At 38.3% G+C, this 17504-nt stretch overlaps 1 protein-coding gene across 2 annotated transcripts in view; it reads left to right on the top strand.

Annotated features, from left to right (window-relative positions):
• bnc2 (basonuclin 2) overlaps nt 1-17504 on the top strand; it is a 136966-nt gene that overhangs the window by 31790 nt on the left and 87672 nt on the right. The window lies entirely within an intron of this gene.

Genomic DNA, 17504 nt, shown 5'->3' on the forward strand with positions numbered 1-17504 from the left:
ATTAGGGGAGGGGCATGTTGTAATGGGGCAGACAAGACCAGAGACGTGCGGATCCAACTGCGAAGCTTTATTTGAAAACATTTTTCAAGACAATGGCACACAGGTATGTAGGAGGAAACCAGAGAGCATTCCGAGAAAACAAGCTAGGGTCAGTCCACGGCAAACGTAAGCCAGAGGGGCAGGCCAATAATCCAAACGGGGTACAAACAGTGCTCAAGATGGTAGGCAAAGGGTAAATCCAGGTAACAGGAATCTAATAAAGGACAGACTATAAACAAACTAGGAAACAGGGAATGACTTACATAAGTAGCCATCTCTAGGAGAGGGATACATGCTAAACACTACTGGGTACATAAAACACAGAGCATGGTAAGGCAGCTAGCTCTATGGGAGTACTAAACACAGATCAATACTCTGCATGGAACAGAAGTTGAATCTGCTATTTATGGTGTGTGTGTGTAATTGAATGCAGGTGAGTGTGTGTCATCAGTGCACTGGATGATGGAAATTGAAGTTCGGAGTAAAATGCAACAGTGGTTTGGTGCAAGAGTCAATGTGGTGTGGGAGTGACATCCGAGGCTGGGAATGTGAGATCAGTAACAGAACATAAATAGGGTCATGGATTGTCACTGGTAAAACAGGGAGTTCATCAAATACACATAAGGAAATAAAAAAAGAAGACAGGTTATGAATGGTCTCTGTGGCAGTGACGGGGTTAACAGCACAAACAATTAGTGCTATAGTTTCTGGAATTACAATTGTATTAATAGGACTTTAGGTTTCTTGTTGGGAACAGGACATACAGGTTGCTCAATATTAGACTCACTAGGGGAAATGAGACAAACAGAAGGTTTGTTGAAGCATTAACACAAATAGACAGTTTACAATCAGCCTCCAAGGCTTGTTCAGAGCTGGGCGAAAGCTCATTAATGGCCTCTTCGACCAGGACAGGACAGGGCAGGAGATCATTGATTTGAGGACAAGGATTCATAGATGGCCTGTATAGCAGTGACAGGGCAGGATGAGGGCTGATGAGTGGACACCACTGACACCTCTGGACGTTCTACAGTGTTATCAACACTAAACTAAGTGTTCAATAGTAGACTGCTTGACAGTAACATGAAGAAGTGAGGTAGCATTGCTTTGGGAGGTTCTGCCACCTCTGGAAGTGGGAGTGCTGCCACCTCTGGAGAAACTGTGGTTGGTACCCTCACCTCAGGGAACGGAGCAATATGTGCCACTACCTCGAGAGGTTCTGCACCATCAACCTCTGCCTTGGGAGACGTAATCATAACCGTTGCAATTTCAGACAGTTTTGGGGTGGTGTATGCAGCAACACAACATAAAGCAAGCCCCACAATGGGAAAGCGCTTTAGACAGGGAAATTAATTCAGAAACAAGAAGTATAGAGTGAGTGGGTTTGGGACACCAGCGGAGCCGCCCTCACGCTAGATACCAGACTGGGGTACCAAAGTTCTGATTTCCGCCATCTTGTGAGTGCAAACTGGTGCATCTGCTACTTCAGTCACAGATACGGTGTTACATTCCTCCTCTGCGACACCCGCACACAACAAAGCATAGTCCCCAAATTCAGCGTGGAATCTCATTACCTCATTACCTTGGATATTAGTGCTTGTTGAATGCCCTCACAAAAAAACTCAATCAACAAACAGTCCGGGGCATTATAATAATACAGATCGAGTACTAATAGCAGCTTAGGAATGTCCATACCTGGCCAATGTTCATCAAAAAAAGTCTCTGCATCGTTGTGCGGCCAAGTATTCTGTAACGGGGCAGACAAGAGGAGAGATCATGTGATCAAAATTGTATTTTACAATGTGAGTAATAAAATTTAATTATAACATAATATTAAATCCCTGGTTTCACAAACAAGGACATAACATAACAGTTATATATTATATGAGAACATTGGGCTTATAGATAGGGAATATATGTTATTTAGTAAAAATCGAATTATATTTTCAAAATGACATGTTTTCAAAACGTGCAAACTCTGGATATTTTTTATACTTTGCTTATCATTTTTGTCAGTGTCAGTGTCCTGGCCTAACCTTAGCCCTGTCTGTGAAACCAGGCTTATATATCGCCACAAATGTATGTTCTTTTATATATTTTAATTAGCAAAGGTGCAAATAACAAGCATTAGAGTTCTGATTTTCTGATTAGAGGTCTGCTATGCTGACACATAGTTAGCGATTTCCATTCCAAATAAGATGAAAATGAAATAAAATGCAAAGACTTTTGAAAAGAGTATCTTCTCTGAGTGTAGAGTGGACATGATGAATTAAAACAAAGCTCTACCAAATAAATTCCATCAGTTACAAAGCAAATTAGATTTAAGCTGTAAAGTACTCTTCAGAAGATAATGGTATCTTTATTCAGCTCAGTTTAGTTTAATGTTGTTTCATTTCAGTTCAATAACTGTCAATGTTGCAAAGTCCATTAATTATCAAACAAATTCAATTAAGCTATAAGCAGCTCTAGAGAAGTCATTATTCAGCTCAATTGAGTTCAGTAACAATGTCAAAGCTGCAAAGTTAGTGGCATTATCTAGCTCAATTCAGATTAAATTCAGTTTTCATCCGACAGCATAGTGCAGTTAAATCAATAATATTACTGAACTGAATTGCTTTTTAGAGAAATGAAGCAAGCCAGACTCAAACTTGCATCTTCCGCAGGAGAAGCAGAGCTTAATGCCTCGAGAACACGTAGGCTACCTATCCAGCAGCAGCAGTTCTGGTTTGCGTCACCATGTTAATCTGTTAAAAGGTGTGATGATAGCTCCCCCTCTCCTCAAATCATTTTTGCCCTCCTGTCACTGTCCCAGAGACTCACAGCGGTGGTGTTGAAGAGGAGGGGTGCGTTCACTGAGTGCTGTTGACAGCGTGTGATGAGGCGCACATGAAGCTAATAGCACCTTGTCACCTCGCAATAAAAGTAGCAGCATGCCTGTCTTCTAAACAGAGACCGATGCGCAAGGTGTCCTCAAACGGTCACAGACAGCCTGGCTCCACACGACCTCAGGTCACTGGTGTTTCACACTCACCCTAGGATATTTTAATCCTCTTCTGAATTCAGTAAAAGCCTCCTTGAAGCATTACCACAGATCTACGGTATACGAAGCTCTGTATACTTATGCCATTGTTAAACAGCTGAAATCATCGTGATATTTGAGGAACTGAATATACAGTATATAACATATCTCAAGAGAAATGATGATCCCTCTTTATATGAGGTGACCTTAACTACTATGTACTTACATTTAGATTCATCATTTGCTACAGTGCACTCATTGTGTACATACATGTTTTGACATTGTACATATACTACCTATATTTAGTTTACATTTATAATTACCCTGTTCATCCATCCCTACACCTTAACCTACCCCTAAACCTACCCATGCCACCAAACCTGTTCCTAATCCACTCGTATCCCACCTCATGTTTGCTGCAAACATGTTTTTTAAAGCAACGTAAATACAGTACACTGTACGTTTATTTGATGTAAGTACATGAAATTTAGTTTCAAGTGGTAGCACTTTACGATTAGATTTCAATAGCTATACTGTGTCATTAGATAACCACAAACTCTTTATTTCTACATAAACTAATACATATAATGGTATATAAATGTTAATGTAGAAATTGACAGTAGCATCTTTATAATAAGACAGTGGCTATCTGCACTGCAAAAAAAAAAAAATGCCATTTAGACTAAGTGAAAATAGCAATAGATGCTACTTACACTAAGTGCAAACAGCAGTATTTACTTAGTGATATGCTATTTACAATAAGCTCAAATAGTTATATATTTTATTTACACTATCTAATATGTACTAAAATAGTACTAAATTTTCTTATTGCAAGTAGTGGCACTTCCCTGCACATGAGTACTGTGGAACATTACAAAAAAGTATGCAATAATAATGCATCGAGTCTAAATTGTCATTTTAATTCAAAATGGAAAAATGCTTTTTTGATGTGACATTGAGTTAAAGTGAGTTAAACTATTTTCTCTTAATAGTGTTGACTAGCCAGTCAGTGTAAATTGCCTCTGTCAACAAGGTTGGCTATTTGCTCTTAGTGTAAATAGACGCTGTTATAATAAATAAGGTTAAAGTTGTTGTTCATTGTTAGTTTACAATGCCTGATGGATGAACTGCTGTAAATGAAGTGTTATCAATCAATAAAATTATCAATTGAACTAATTATATTGCAATAAGGTGGTGCAGAACCATCCATTCATCCTGACAATGTAGGTATAGAGAACAAAAAAAACCTCACTATTTTCATTTGATGACAGATTTAAAGTGAAAGGTGCAGTAAGTGTTGCTAAAAGCATGTTCGGATGAACACGAAACCGGCAACGTTTTATGTTTATTGTTGTCCATATTGCATAAGCTGGGAAATGAAATGACCAATGAGTGGCACCGAAAGGTTTTAAAAAATAAAGTACAATACATGAAACATAACTGATAGAGTTCACATAAAAAGCACATTCGCTCCAATAACTGTGCTATTATAGCTTGCTTCTGCAACACTTTTATCATGACACATGATTCATGAGACTGCTTTGCTGTAGCTCAAAAGGTAAAGCATGGCGCTAGCAGTGTCAGGGTCACAGATGTGACTCCCAGGGAAAGTGAGAACTGATGTAAATGTGTTCAAACCATAAATACTGATAAAACCCTAAATGTTATGTAAGTTGCTTTGGATAAAATCATCAGTCCCACTTCATATTAAGTGGCCTTAACGTCAATGTTTTAACATTAATTAATAATTGAATATAATGCACTTATAGTATACATACATTTTTTTAAATACATTTGTATTTAAGCTGTTGACCCATCCCTTAACATGCCTACCCATACCACAAAAAAATGTCCTATAGTTGTTTTCCATAACACTTTATTTTAATAAAGTGTAATTACCTAGTAAGAACTTAGTAGTAGTTGTACATAAAATGCAATACATTATGAATAATATTTTTGATATGAGTACATAGTAGTTAAGATCCCTAATATAAAGCGGGAGGGACCAAAGCATCTGCCGAAAACATGAATGCCAATGGGATGTGACTCATGACAAATCCCTATATGAGGTACCGAGCTACTGCAACAAACACGGTCACTATGCTTTTGGAGATACAGACTTATACAAATACGTAAAGATCGTGAACTATGGTAAATATCTTCTGAGGTCGTAAAATACATAAGTTAAAAGAAAATAATAATTCAGCATCTTCCGTAAAAAAACCCTGAATTTATTTCAGCCGGAATCTGCAGTTGAATTGGCATGTTTTTGGAGATTCGTAACAACGTAAGGTAGGGTTGATTCCTCCTCCGAGCCTTGGTTATATCGCCATTCCACATTCACTGGCTGAGGGAGTGCTGTTATAATACTAACCGTCTTTGCACTCTCTCTCTTTCCTGTAATCATTTCTTGTCTGCATAGCATCCCTCCATTGTTCTAGCTCTGGCAGACCACACCTCTGCCACAAACACACGCAGACAAACTGTAGCGTGTAACCGCGGTCTCTTCATTTCAGCGGGCTGTGTGTGTACTTCTTAACATGTGCGCTTGCTGTTTGTTATGACATGCCACCTATGTCAATCAGTTAGCGCAGTGAGAAACCAAGCCGAAGCACTGCAATAGTTCGCATGAAGTTTCTCAAAGATTCATATTCTTACATCAGCACCACTGAGCGGTGCTGATTTAACACACTTTACAAGAGCTGTTTTACTACAACTGAGGCTCATAAAAAGGCATATTGTAAACATCATTTTAATAAAAACTGTCTTTGAGGTAGCAGTTAGCTCTGACATTATAGCCCCAGACCACCATCCAATCGGCGGTCGTTTCAGCTGCACATTCTCACAGCTTTGGGCTTTTGTGTTTTGCAATATGTCAGATCGAGAAGAACTTCCTGCTTATATGACTTCAGGGCATGTTGAATAGCGTCTAGTGTCTTGCGGAGAGTGGCGATTGGGAAGCTTGTGCTGGAAGGATCAAAAGGGGTGTAAGTGTAGTGAAATTGAGTCAGAGAGCTGTAGTGGAAGGTGGAGTAGCGCTGTGTGTGTGTGTGTGTGTGTGTGTGTGTGTTGGTGGGAGTCTGAGTAGGGATGTGATGAAAGCATCCCACGTGTTGGAGCACAGGGTAGGGCCACAGCGCACAGCTCTCTCCGGAGGTATGGAAGCAATTACTGGCACTGAGGGCCCACAGACACCCACTGAGAGAAGTGGTCCCAGAAAAGAATGCACACAGTTCTCTGGAAGGCTAAATTACTTTCGTATGAGGACTAAGAGGGTAAGGTTAGTGTTTCTGTTCCTCTGTGTGTTTTTTCTTTTTTTCTTTTTTATTAGGAACAAATACTGAGGCATATTTAATTCAGATCACACATTTCAAATTTAAGAAAACAAGCCACAAAAATACCACTGCTAATTAGACTAATGCTACTCCCCGTGTGCGTGCTGAGGAGGCCGGGGAGAGAGCGATGGCCAGCCACCCTCCAGGCAAAGCAGACTCTGAACTCTTCTCGCATGAGAAGCGAGGCAATTAAAATACTGATGCCTCGATCCCAAACCCCACACCGCTGGGCGAAAGTGTGTAAGCGTGAGAGAAGCCCTAAACCCCCTTGGATCAACGGTGCACATTGACGCACGTGAATGCTGCTTTGATTATTAAACAGAAAACAGTCGCAACGGTACGACCAACTTGGAAATCGGTTGCTGCGAACAACTGAGCCTTTATACAACTATAGCCTGCATCAACACAGGCTTACAATGCAAAGAAGATAATAATAATAATAATAATTATTATTATGATAACACTTTACAATAAGCTGTCGTGAACAATACATTTATTACAGTATTTATTCATCTTGTTAACATTAGTTCATAAAAATACAATCATTTATTGCAATAACTAATGTTAACGAACACAAATTGTGATTTTAATATCGCGTTAGTAAATGCTGAAATTAGCATTAACCGAGACTAATAATTCTTAGTTCATGTTAACTAATATTGTTAACCAGTGTTAATTTATGAACCTTGCATTGATCCTTATTGTCACAATTATTTTTATTATTATTAATATAATTTATATGCATATACTTCTGCTGGGAATGATGGTCCTATAGATTTCATATTTCATTTTTGTAGCCCATCTGATTTTCTTTCTTTCTTTTTTGGATGAAGACAAAAAAAAGGAAGCAAACATAATAAAATGTAATTACAGTAATATTCTCAGATGTAGACACACGTCTAATATAGCCGAGAACATGTAAATAACTTTTAACAGTTATTCACGTAAATTCAAGTATACTGGCATATTTTGTTACGTTAAATAGATATGCTTTTCTTTTCTTCAACAACCAGCCGACTGAGAACCTTGTTCAAGAAAGCAGCTCCACTGCAGTGAATGTAAAAAAATATGAGCTGAAATCTTTTATGCATCTTTAATGTAGAAAAGGGTCAGTCAAAAATATTTGTAATACGGCCTATCTTTTGCACATGTACCAACATCTACTCTAAAGGTGAACCAACGTGTTTATAATTATATTAAAAACCATTGTGTTCTTACACATAATACATTACTGCATGCAGCTGAAAACCTTTTCTGATTCATTAAGACAGGTGACGCTGTTGATCATACCTAGCTGCAGAGGAATGTGAACAAATCCAAGGCAGCTGTAGACTTTTACAGAACTGCTCATAGTGACGCAGCAAGCTTCAGGGTGAAACACGTCTAGACAAGAACGGAGTAAAACACATCCTATAGAGAATGTGAAGCTACGTCACGCCGCGGTGCATTCTGGGAGAATCAGACTCTGATGCAAATGCTTAAATTAATACGGATGACTGCTCATGTTCTGGTTTGCCTTGACGTTAAACATTCTTCATCGTACGGCATGATAAAAGATTTGTTTCTCTTAAGTTTTGTAGAATTTAGTTTACAGTGTTGATCTGATTAGCATTAAAAAACAGTGTCGCACGCTTCAGCCGTCATGTGGTAGATTCTTCAACAAGCTCACGTTTGTCGATCCGCTTTCTTTGGTGAAAACATTTTAATGACAAATTAAAATTGTCATTGTAAATATGAATTGTTCCTCAGCCACAAATCAGAGGTTGTAGGTGACGTTCAGAAGACGGGCAGCTGATATTTGTTTCAACAGATGAAAACTACAATGAACTAGCTGGAAGCTTATGAACAGTTTTGTAGCATTTTAAAATGCTGGTTTAATGTGCTAAAAAAAGCATTGCAGATGAGCACAGAATATTAACAACTAATTACGCGAATAAAAAATGTACTCTCTTTAGGAAACCGTAATGAAGAAAATGCTTATGCATAAAGACAGACAGCGAAGTTCATAGTTTAGGTTTGTCAGATTTTCTGCACATGGTATGCTTTATTAGTAAGGTTTGCACAGAATGTGGTCTTTTAATATATATTAAGTGTGTTGCGTTCACATTTCACAGTATTAACAGCGTCTTCTCGTCATCTCTGTGACCAGGTTCCCTTGGTGTTTTTACACAGAGAAAAAAAAAACATACTGCACAGTCCGGTTTTCTCTCAGAATGAGTTAATTTTGTGATTCTTAATGCAGCATTAATCATATACAATGGTGACATTTTTCATGTCGTGACAGAAAATCTAAATACTGTCCCGAACTCAATAGAGCGGCAGTTTCCCAGAAGTCTGTGTGACGTCAGCTTCACGTTCCCTGTAGGTGTGTGCCTGCATACGAGCTGTCTAGGTCTCTAGGCTTCTTTAAGAAACAATAATTCAGCCTGCTCCTTTTTCTGTGTCTGCTGCATACAGTCCTTGTTTTACGTTTTTGTACAACTGCTGATAATTCACGATCATGTAACTGATATCTTTACAATTCAGATGTTCAAATACGCAGCGATTTCTTAATTGATTTATTTTTAAATAAATGTCATGTCTCTCAAATTGAATTGCAAGTCTTGTTTGTCATAAGCCGCATTTAGTTTTATAAAATATATATTTCAAAATATATAGCGTTTTAACAAGATACTCTCTCGTATTTCAAGGATATGGAATAAGTACAACTTGGGGGTTACTGTCACATTATAGAGTTTTCTTCTATTTCAAATAAGCTGGAGCGATGGTAGCACTAACATATGCACAAATATGACAAAACAAGGGCTGTTATCTTTTCACTTTGATAAATTATCATCATCATCATCATCACATTCCCTAGGAACCTTGTCATTGTAAGCATCCTCAAGCATATCACAGAGAAATTAAAAACCCATTGCTCAACTAACTAAAATTCAATTCAGTATTAGTAAGGAAGAGTAAAGGGCATATCTTTGTGGTTATGAAAGCATGCTCCTCCCAAAGTGTTACGGATTCCATGAGTTCACAGACCCAGGCTAAGGATACAGATGTATGAAAGGTGGCATATTTTGAGAAGAGGCTTGAGATTTGAGATTTGTTTGCTCATAGACCTGCAGGCGCTCTCCCTCACCATCTGAAGTGATTTAATGTGGTGCGCCCATCTCCACTATCTTTAGTAGAACGCTGTAGTGTTAGGAGTCTCTCTGCTCCCACCACTCTGACTTTAGGTGCACATCACTCAGCTGCCAGCAGATAAGACAGCCATCCGCTCCTGGAGCCTCCTACTGCTGCCTCATTTCCACAGCAACCCACTCCAATGTGCTGCTCGCTCATCTAAAGATTTCTCTGCCTCCTTCTTTCTTCGGTGTACTCGACTCTTTTCTTCCTTCCATTCCCGTCTCTTTTACTATGCTGTCCAGACACAATGGTGCACATTTCCTTTAGAGTGTTTGACAGTGCAGTCTGGAGGCAAAAAGGCTTTGGCTGCATAGCCACACATTCTGGTTGGCAGAAAATGTGTTGGCTGAAGCACAAATAACAGCACTTGGGGTTAATGATGACTTGTGCAGTCTTCCTGTCCGAATGAGGTGGAAACCTGCAGAGAGAGAAGTTAATAGCTGGAAGAAGGCACTGTCCTCTCTCCTCCTCTTTTACATGTCCAAATTGAGAGACAGAGAGAGAGAGAGAGAGAGAGAGAGAGAGAGAGGGGAAACAAAACACAAGTGAGACAGGAAAAGCATGCGAAAAAAGGTTTCGAAACTTTTTTGAAAAATACATCTTGATACTATCCTCAAAGTTAATGGCAGCCTGGACTAAAAACAGTGGTGGCAACATTTTGGCTCTGGCAACACACAACAGTAATTATTCATAGTGAGAGTGATGGCTTCCAGGGGTTGAAGATTGATTATGTTTGATATGCTATTTTGTGTAATCTGTCTCTGGCTGGGACCCATCCAAATTGGCCAGAACTGGAAAAAGGAGAAGTGTCTTCCCAAAGGGGAGAGAGAGAAAGAGAGAAAGAGAGAAAGAAATGTAGCTGGAATTTTTGTAGTGTGTCTATCTTTAATCAATTGCAGTCAATGGATATGGATGTGGAATGGATAGCCTTACACACAATAATTACTCTTTTAATAAGATGAAACATGCAGCAAAGATATTACAAAGATACAAATAGACATTCGCTCGATACTTCAATACGAGTCGTGTGAGGACGGATGACAGCATTGTAATATCACAGGTTTGCAATACGTTGGCTGAGAGTCTGAGGTGAAGGCATTTCTAGAAGGAACTTAACAATTTAGATTTAAAAAAAAAATCTAATCGATTTATATAACTGTCATTTTAAACGAGAAAAAAAAGACTTTTCAGGATGAATATTAAAAGTCGATTTTTTTATGTGCTATAAAAAGTTTCTTATATAACATTTTACAACTTTTTCTTATGTAACATTTGCTTGACTATTTGGACTATCGCTTGCCTGTTTCCTAAAGAGTTCCTCAGGACAGGCAGGTCAGCGTGCTTTTTTTCCGCAAATGTATGCTTTTTTTCCCAGACTTTTCCAAAGTAATAGCATATGTGTTGGAAACGGTAGTGACCCTAAGACAAAACCATGATTGACACCGTAAAGTCTAAAGTATGATTATGATTTCTTGTGTGGGAATGGCCAAATTATGCCATTTTAATTGCAATGTAAGGAAGTAGAATTAAAATGCATTTATATTCAAATATGTTTTGAGAAAAAAAGCCTTCAAAAGTGAAGGTTTATAGGAATTACAAGCAAAAGGAACAACCAATATACCCCCTAAAGAAATTGGTGTTATGTGTAATTAGTTTCAACATATATAGTACAAACACAGCCAAAAGACGGTAGCGGGTATATCCATAGCATGGTAGCTGCTTGCTTTATTATGTGTTATTATGTATGTTATTTAAGTATAAAGCTCAATGTCACTGAAACAAACAAACAAACAAAAAAAAGATTATAAAGGTTTTTATAACTAGGTTATAAAAATGTTATAAAACACCACTTTATTTTAACATTTACTTTCCTTATGCAGTCAATTGACATTAACAAAAAAACACATAACCTCAACTGTTGGTATAACTTGTTTTAATTTAGTAAACTGAATAAGCATAATAATAATACACACAATCCTTTACACACTCATGCAATTATATAATAATTATATATGCAAAATATCGCAATTGTACAGGACTTGCAAAGGAACTATGCAGTAAATGATACACAATAGATGAGTAAAATAATAAGCATGTGTAAGAAAAATACTATTTTTTTGGTTTTTAAAGTGGTCCTGCACACTTTGATTATACTGACTACAAGTTATATGGAAACAAGTCATAAATATCTGGGAAAACATGAGTGTGAGTAAATCGTGAGAGAATTTTAATTTTAGGGTGGACTGTCCCTTTAAAGAGCCAGATGTGATGCAGAGGCCAGAAAAACACTTTTCGTGTTGTCTCTTTAACACTCCTGTCTGTTTCATTCATTGGGGCATTTAGAGTTTTTTCTCCACAAATATTGATATATAATTATTTACAAATAATTAGATTAATTGAGGGAATGATGTAGTTATTTAGATTAAAGAAGTAATTCATTGAGAGTTAAATGCTACTCATTATATCATTATAAAACAGCTCATCGACTTCTTGGAAAGAAGGTGATTAGTCATTCATTTAACATACAGCGCTCATTTTGGCACGTTATGGAGATTTGTAATATTTCATAAAAAAAGTAATCCAGATCAAAACATGAATTGTATTTGAATTCTGTGCATTTGGCCGACATACATAGACAGCTTTTTTGTTAGTTTGTTTGTAAGCTATTAAACTATTAAAAATTACTAGAAGATATATGCATTTATTGTAATTAAGTGTAATTAAGCACATATTAATGCCTTATTCTACATGACCATATTCTACATTCAATCCTATCCAATTCCTAAACTCAACAACTACCTTACTTTAAATAAGCAGAAGGAATTATTAAGAATTTGTTGACGGAAAATTTCTATTTAACAGTGAATATGTGTTTCCTATTCTAAAATGTTACCTTTCAATTGCATAATGTATAAATGCCCCAAAATAATACTCAATTACTAAAATCAAGTAAAATTACTTATGTATTTTACACCCCTGATATATACACACTCAAATGTGCCTTTTGCTTCATTTGTTAAAGTACGTTCACTGCACTTTTTCAGAATAAAAAAACATACTTGCATAAACAAAGAGGCATATTTAATAAATGCAATGCAATAAAAAATGCCATTAAGATAAATGTAAAGGATATGTGATGATCCGGAGGAAAATGTGAAGATCAGTGGAGGAAAAGCAGAAAACAAGAAAATAAAGAACAAGAGTGCACAGGGTTTTCTCAAGAGGCAGAAACACTGGCAGAAAGTGGTGGTAAAATAGCTCATCACTCTTTCTGGGGCGCCCTCTGAATTAACACCAAAAAGCCGCGGTGTGACCAGTCCTGGACTGAGCCTAATCAAAATCTAGAGCTTCTGTAAGTGAGAGCGAGTCCGGTCACTGCACGCCTGAGAAAGAGAGCGAGAAAGAGAGGAGTGAAAGACATGAAGTGGACAGTACCCTAGAGATACGCTTCTCTCTCGTCTTGTCATGATGCAGCATGGTGGCTCTCTCTCAGTTGTCAGCTCTGTGGCCAGCCCTATTTACACATTTATACACACCTGCTTATTTATTTATTTACTGCCATGACAGAGAGCCACTCAAGCGGCTACTCTACACACATACACACTCATCACAGCGTTTTAAAAGGCCAGAGCAAAGCGAGAAGGTCTTATGGCACTGCGGGATGAAAAAACAGGGTGGCGGGTGCATTCAAGAGGCTAACAGTTTTAATGGGTGGCAGGCAGGAGAAGAGTAAAGAGTGGCTAAATTATTCAGTCATGTCTCTGGGTGAAAGGGACTGTGGTCTCCGCTGCTGCTCTACGGTCCTGTCTCTGGAACAAGAGGGAATAAGGACAAGACGGGGGGAAGGTACAAATGGGCCAAAAGTGCGTGTGTGTGTGCGGCCGAGAGAAAGGTTTTATGGAAGGGAAAAAAACAATGGAAACAATGTATTGCAAGGTAGTAAACTACAAAAGCTAAAAGAAATAAAGAGGTGCTTTGGCATCATTTATTTTATATTTCAAGGATTGAAAGGTTCTCCTCACGGTCACTGAGCACTTGCATGTAGTGTTATGGAAATATTGAAATATTGAATAATTCTTTTTTGTATTTCTTTCTCAGGATAACGTAGCGACTCTGCCTCGTTTTCAGATGTGATTCATTGCAGACTTGTGCTCATCAGTACTGTACTGCGTGCAGGCCCTTGTTTCCTGATTGTTAACATTCATGTTCTACGACAGCTTGCGCCATCAATAAATGTCCCCTGGCTAATAGGACACACATGTTTTTGCTTCCTCTCGGAGCTCGGGCATTGGAATCAGATGGCAGACAGCTTTCTGGATCGTCCCTCATGAGGTCATTACATTGCAACATTATCAAAAGCGTGTAGGGAGGACGGGGTTGGATGTGCTATAGACAGTACGGCATGCGTCACAGCAAGTCATTTAATTTAAGATGGTGTTCATTGCCCCCCCCCCACTTTCCATTTATCTGTGAGGGCTACACCATTCTCAGTGTGGGAAACCCCCTGTGTGCACCATGAAGTGGACTGGTCCATGTGTCAAAGAGGAGTAATTGATGACAGGCGTGTGAGTGAGTAAACCTAATCAGGAGCTCCAGGGACATGCACCAGTGATTCTTATATGCAGAATAGGAAAGCTTCACAATTTGTGTCACTATCTCTCTCTCTGTCTCCGGTTGCTTCCTTTTCAAAGTTTTCAACACTGTACTGTGAATTCTCAGGTAATGAATGGAAATTCTGGAGTGTTTGTGAGTCAGTGTGGATGTTTATTTACCAGAGTATATTAGATTACTTAACCGCAGTACCTATCTATCTATCTATCTATCTATCTATCTATCTATCTATCTATCTATCTATCTATCTATCTATCTATCTATCTATCTATCTATCTATCTATCTATCTATCTATCTATCTCTCTATCTATCTATCTGTCTATCTGTCTGTCTATCTATCTATCTATCTGTCTATCTATCTATCTATTTAAAATGAACAGTTAATGGAAAGTCAGAATAGATCATGTACTGTAGTAGTAGTAATAGTACTGTAATAGTAAATATGATACAATACAGCACAAGTACATTATTCTGCGTCTCACCAATAGCAATGTAGACGTTTTGCAATGTATTTTATCAATAAAATGAGTATTTGTGTGTGCGCTTGTAATTAGAACATTCACATTTTCCTCAACATCGTCAAGTGCAACAAAAGAAAATAATAAGATACACGTCGGGTTCAGAATAGCATACGATTCATACGTCTGCCATATCTTTATATTACAGAAATAGTCAAAATAATATGCGAGTATACTATTTCCATATTTAGCTTTTATTTTGAAGCTCGAAAGGTCACTTGTTAATCAAGGCGGTCATTTGTTTCAAGGCTGCCTTTCCTGCGTAAACATAATTTTATTCCGAATCCTGGTCTAATCTCTGTTCTGTAAGCTGTGACATTGGGGATCAGCTGCCATTTCTTAAATTGTGTTTTGTAGAAAGTTGTAGACGGGTTTACGAACGGAATCGTAGTCTGCAAGTTGTTGAGTCTGGAGAGGCTGTCAGATGGGGTCACAGGGCAAGAAAGTCAGAGCGTTGTTCAAGCATTGTTTCTTACCTTTGTCCCAGAGGTAATGTGGAACAAAGAGGGCAACAGTAATTATGATAATTGTGTGATGGAGCGAATGAGTAAAACACTGACACTCAGAATCAGCAGCCCTCGTGAACCAAGAGTAGAAGTGAGGAAGGTTTGTTTTTATTGTCTGTTCATAAATGTTACATACACATGCCCTATGAGTGAACCAAGAAAAGTTAGGCTACTAAATCTGGCTTTAAAGTAGGCCAACAAGAAAATGTCTTTCTTTTTTTTTAAATTCTCTCTTAAGTCCTTTTCTCTGGCTGGTCACAATGAAATGCTGAAAGACCGCACTATCAGTGGCATTTGGATCATGTGTGACTCTTGAGTTCAGGGGACCTTCACTTTCTCTCTCGTTCTCTAGACAAGTGAAAGGTTGTTTATGCATGGTGTCATATGATGTCTTGTGGTCCTTTGCATCTTCCAGCAGAACAGAACAGTGACAGTTCTATCCGGCTGCCATCTGATCGACACGCTGTCTTCAAGTCACATGAAGAGCACACTAATATCCCGCTCGTTCATTCACTTGTGTTCAGAGTACGTGTGTACGACGGGGGGGAGGGGGAATTGTTTATTTAACAGGTTAACCGCACCATATTAAATGAGTTGCGAGTTGTAAATGAGTTAGCACTTTTCCACCGCGGATGAAAAATGAGATGAGAAAATGGAATTATGACGATTGTTTCCGAAAGAGAACCCTCATTTTGAGAAGGGATCAGCGACGCGAGGATTTTTTCGAGCCTAAAGAAAACCTTATCTCAGCATTAGGTGAGCATCATTGTGGAGGGGAGAGATTAGAATCACTCAGCTCAGAAGCATACTTACTTCCTACTGCCTTATTGATTTACCTATCTACCTTTATTTTTTCTCGTGATTTTATTTCTAAGGGGTTTTTTTTCCCTACGCAATACAGAATTAAATACTGCATTTTGTCAGAAAACTAAATTATTGATGACATCTGTTTGTAATAGTTATCGAGAAAAATGTATAATTTGAATTTGAAGTTTTAACATATAACATACCGCACCTAAAAACAAAATAGCCAAATTTACTTATTTAAAATTAAATCTGACATTTAAAATAGTATATAAAACACTGTGCTCTAAAATCATTGCATTCATGCATTTTTTTTTTTTCTGAAGTGACTTGCATTCCCAGAGTATCAACCCCGTGACCTTGATCTTACTAGTACCATCCTCTACAGGAACAAAAATCATCATGTCACCTCATGAATAATTAATTAGGGTTCACTTTGCCATTCACTTGTCAGATAACGATCCCCCCCCCTCCTCTCTCTCTCGTCTGTTTACCAGCTTTCCCTCAGCGGAGGCAAAGTTTATTATCAATGTCAAGTCATTTGCAAATAGACATCACATTCGCTTTTCACCACTTCTTAGTTTCTTAAAATCATGCAAAGGTACATTGAGGGGGAAAAAAAAAAAGACAGCTTCTAAGACATCTGCAAAAGTGTTATAGACCCAACACTAAAACAGACATGGGTCACTAAGAAAAAGTCAATGCCCTCTGTGCTGCCGCAGTGCCACAGCCCCAGGACTCCCAGCATGCTCTCTTCTCTTTTACTCTAATGAGTTGCAACACAGATAATGTGGCTGATGATCTTTCATTGATTTGGCTATCACTTGCTTGTCTGGTAATTGATCCGTAGCTGAGCCTCTAGTTAATTATATCAGCTTCGACATGGCCCTAGTCTGGGGGGAATTTGAAGTCTTGCAGAATAATAGTTTTAATAAAGGAGTCCATTACTGTGGCTCTCTGCTTTCCTTGACTGCTGCTGCTGCTGCTGCCACTGACAGGATCTGAGCTCACCCTCGCCCCCAAGAGAGAGAACGAGGACCGGACAAACTGAAAGAAAAAAAAAAAAAAAAAAACGGAGATGGCAAGCGAAAAAAGGAAAGGGATAGCCTCTCAAACGAATCACAAATAACAACAATTAATCAGGGAGGGGGGGGTCAGAAGCTGAGCCGCCGGCTTGACTCCAAACACTCAGTAGCACTTGAAAAATCAAGAGACCGGTGTGTTCAAGAGAGAGCTGAAGAGGGGGAGAGAAATCCAGATGGGAGATGTGACCATAGAGGCTAAATAAAGAAACAATTTCATTGCATTTAAGAGTTATGGATGATATAACTGGAGGAATTTTTTTTTTTCACGGTTACTACACATTATTGCTTAATGTGTGTTAATATCAGAAACAACGCTGCTTTTTAGAACTGGACGAGAAATAGTCTGCGAGGACAGGTGAAATTGAGGGGACAAATGTGTGACAATAGGCTCCTAAGCATCTCTCTCATTAGT

This window comes from Puntigrus tetrazona, chromosome 1 (assembly GCF_018831695.1).
Source record: "Puntigrus tetrazona isolate hp1 chromosome 1, ASM1883169v1, whole genome shotgun sequence".
NCBI classification, from domain to species: domain Eukaryota; kingdom Metazoa; phylum Chordata; class Actinopteri; order Cypriniformes; family Cyprinidae; genus Puntigrus; species Puntigrus tetrazona.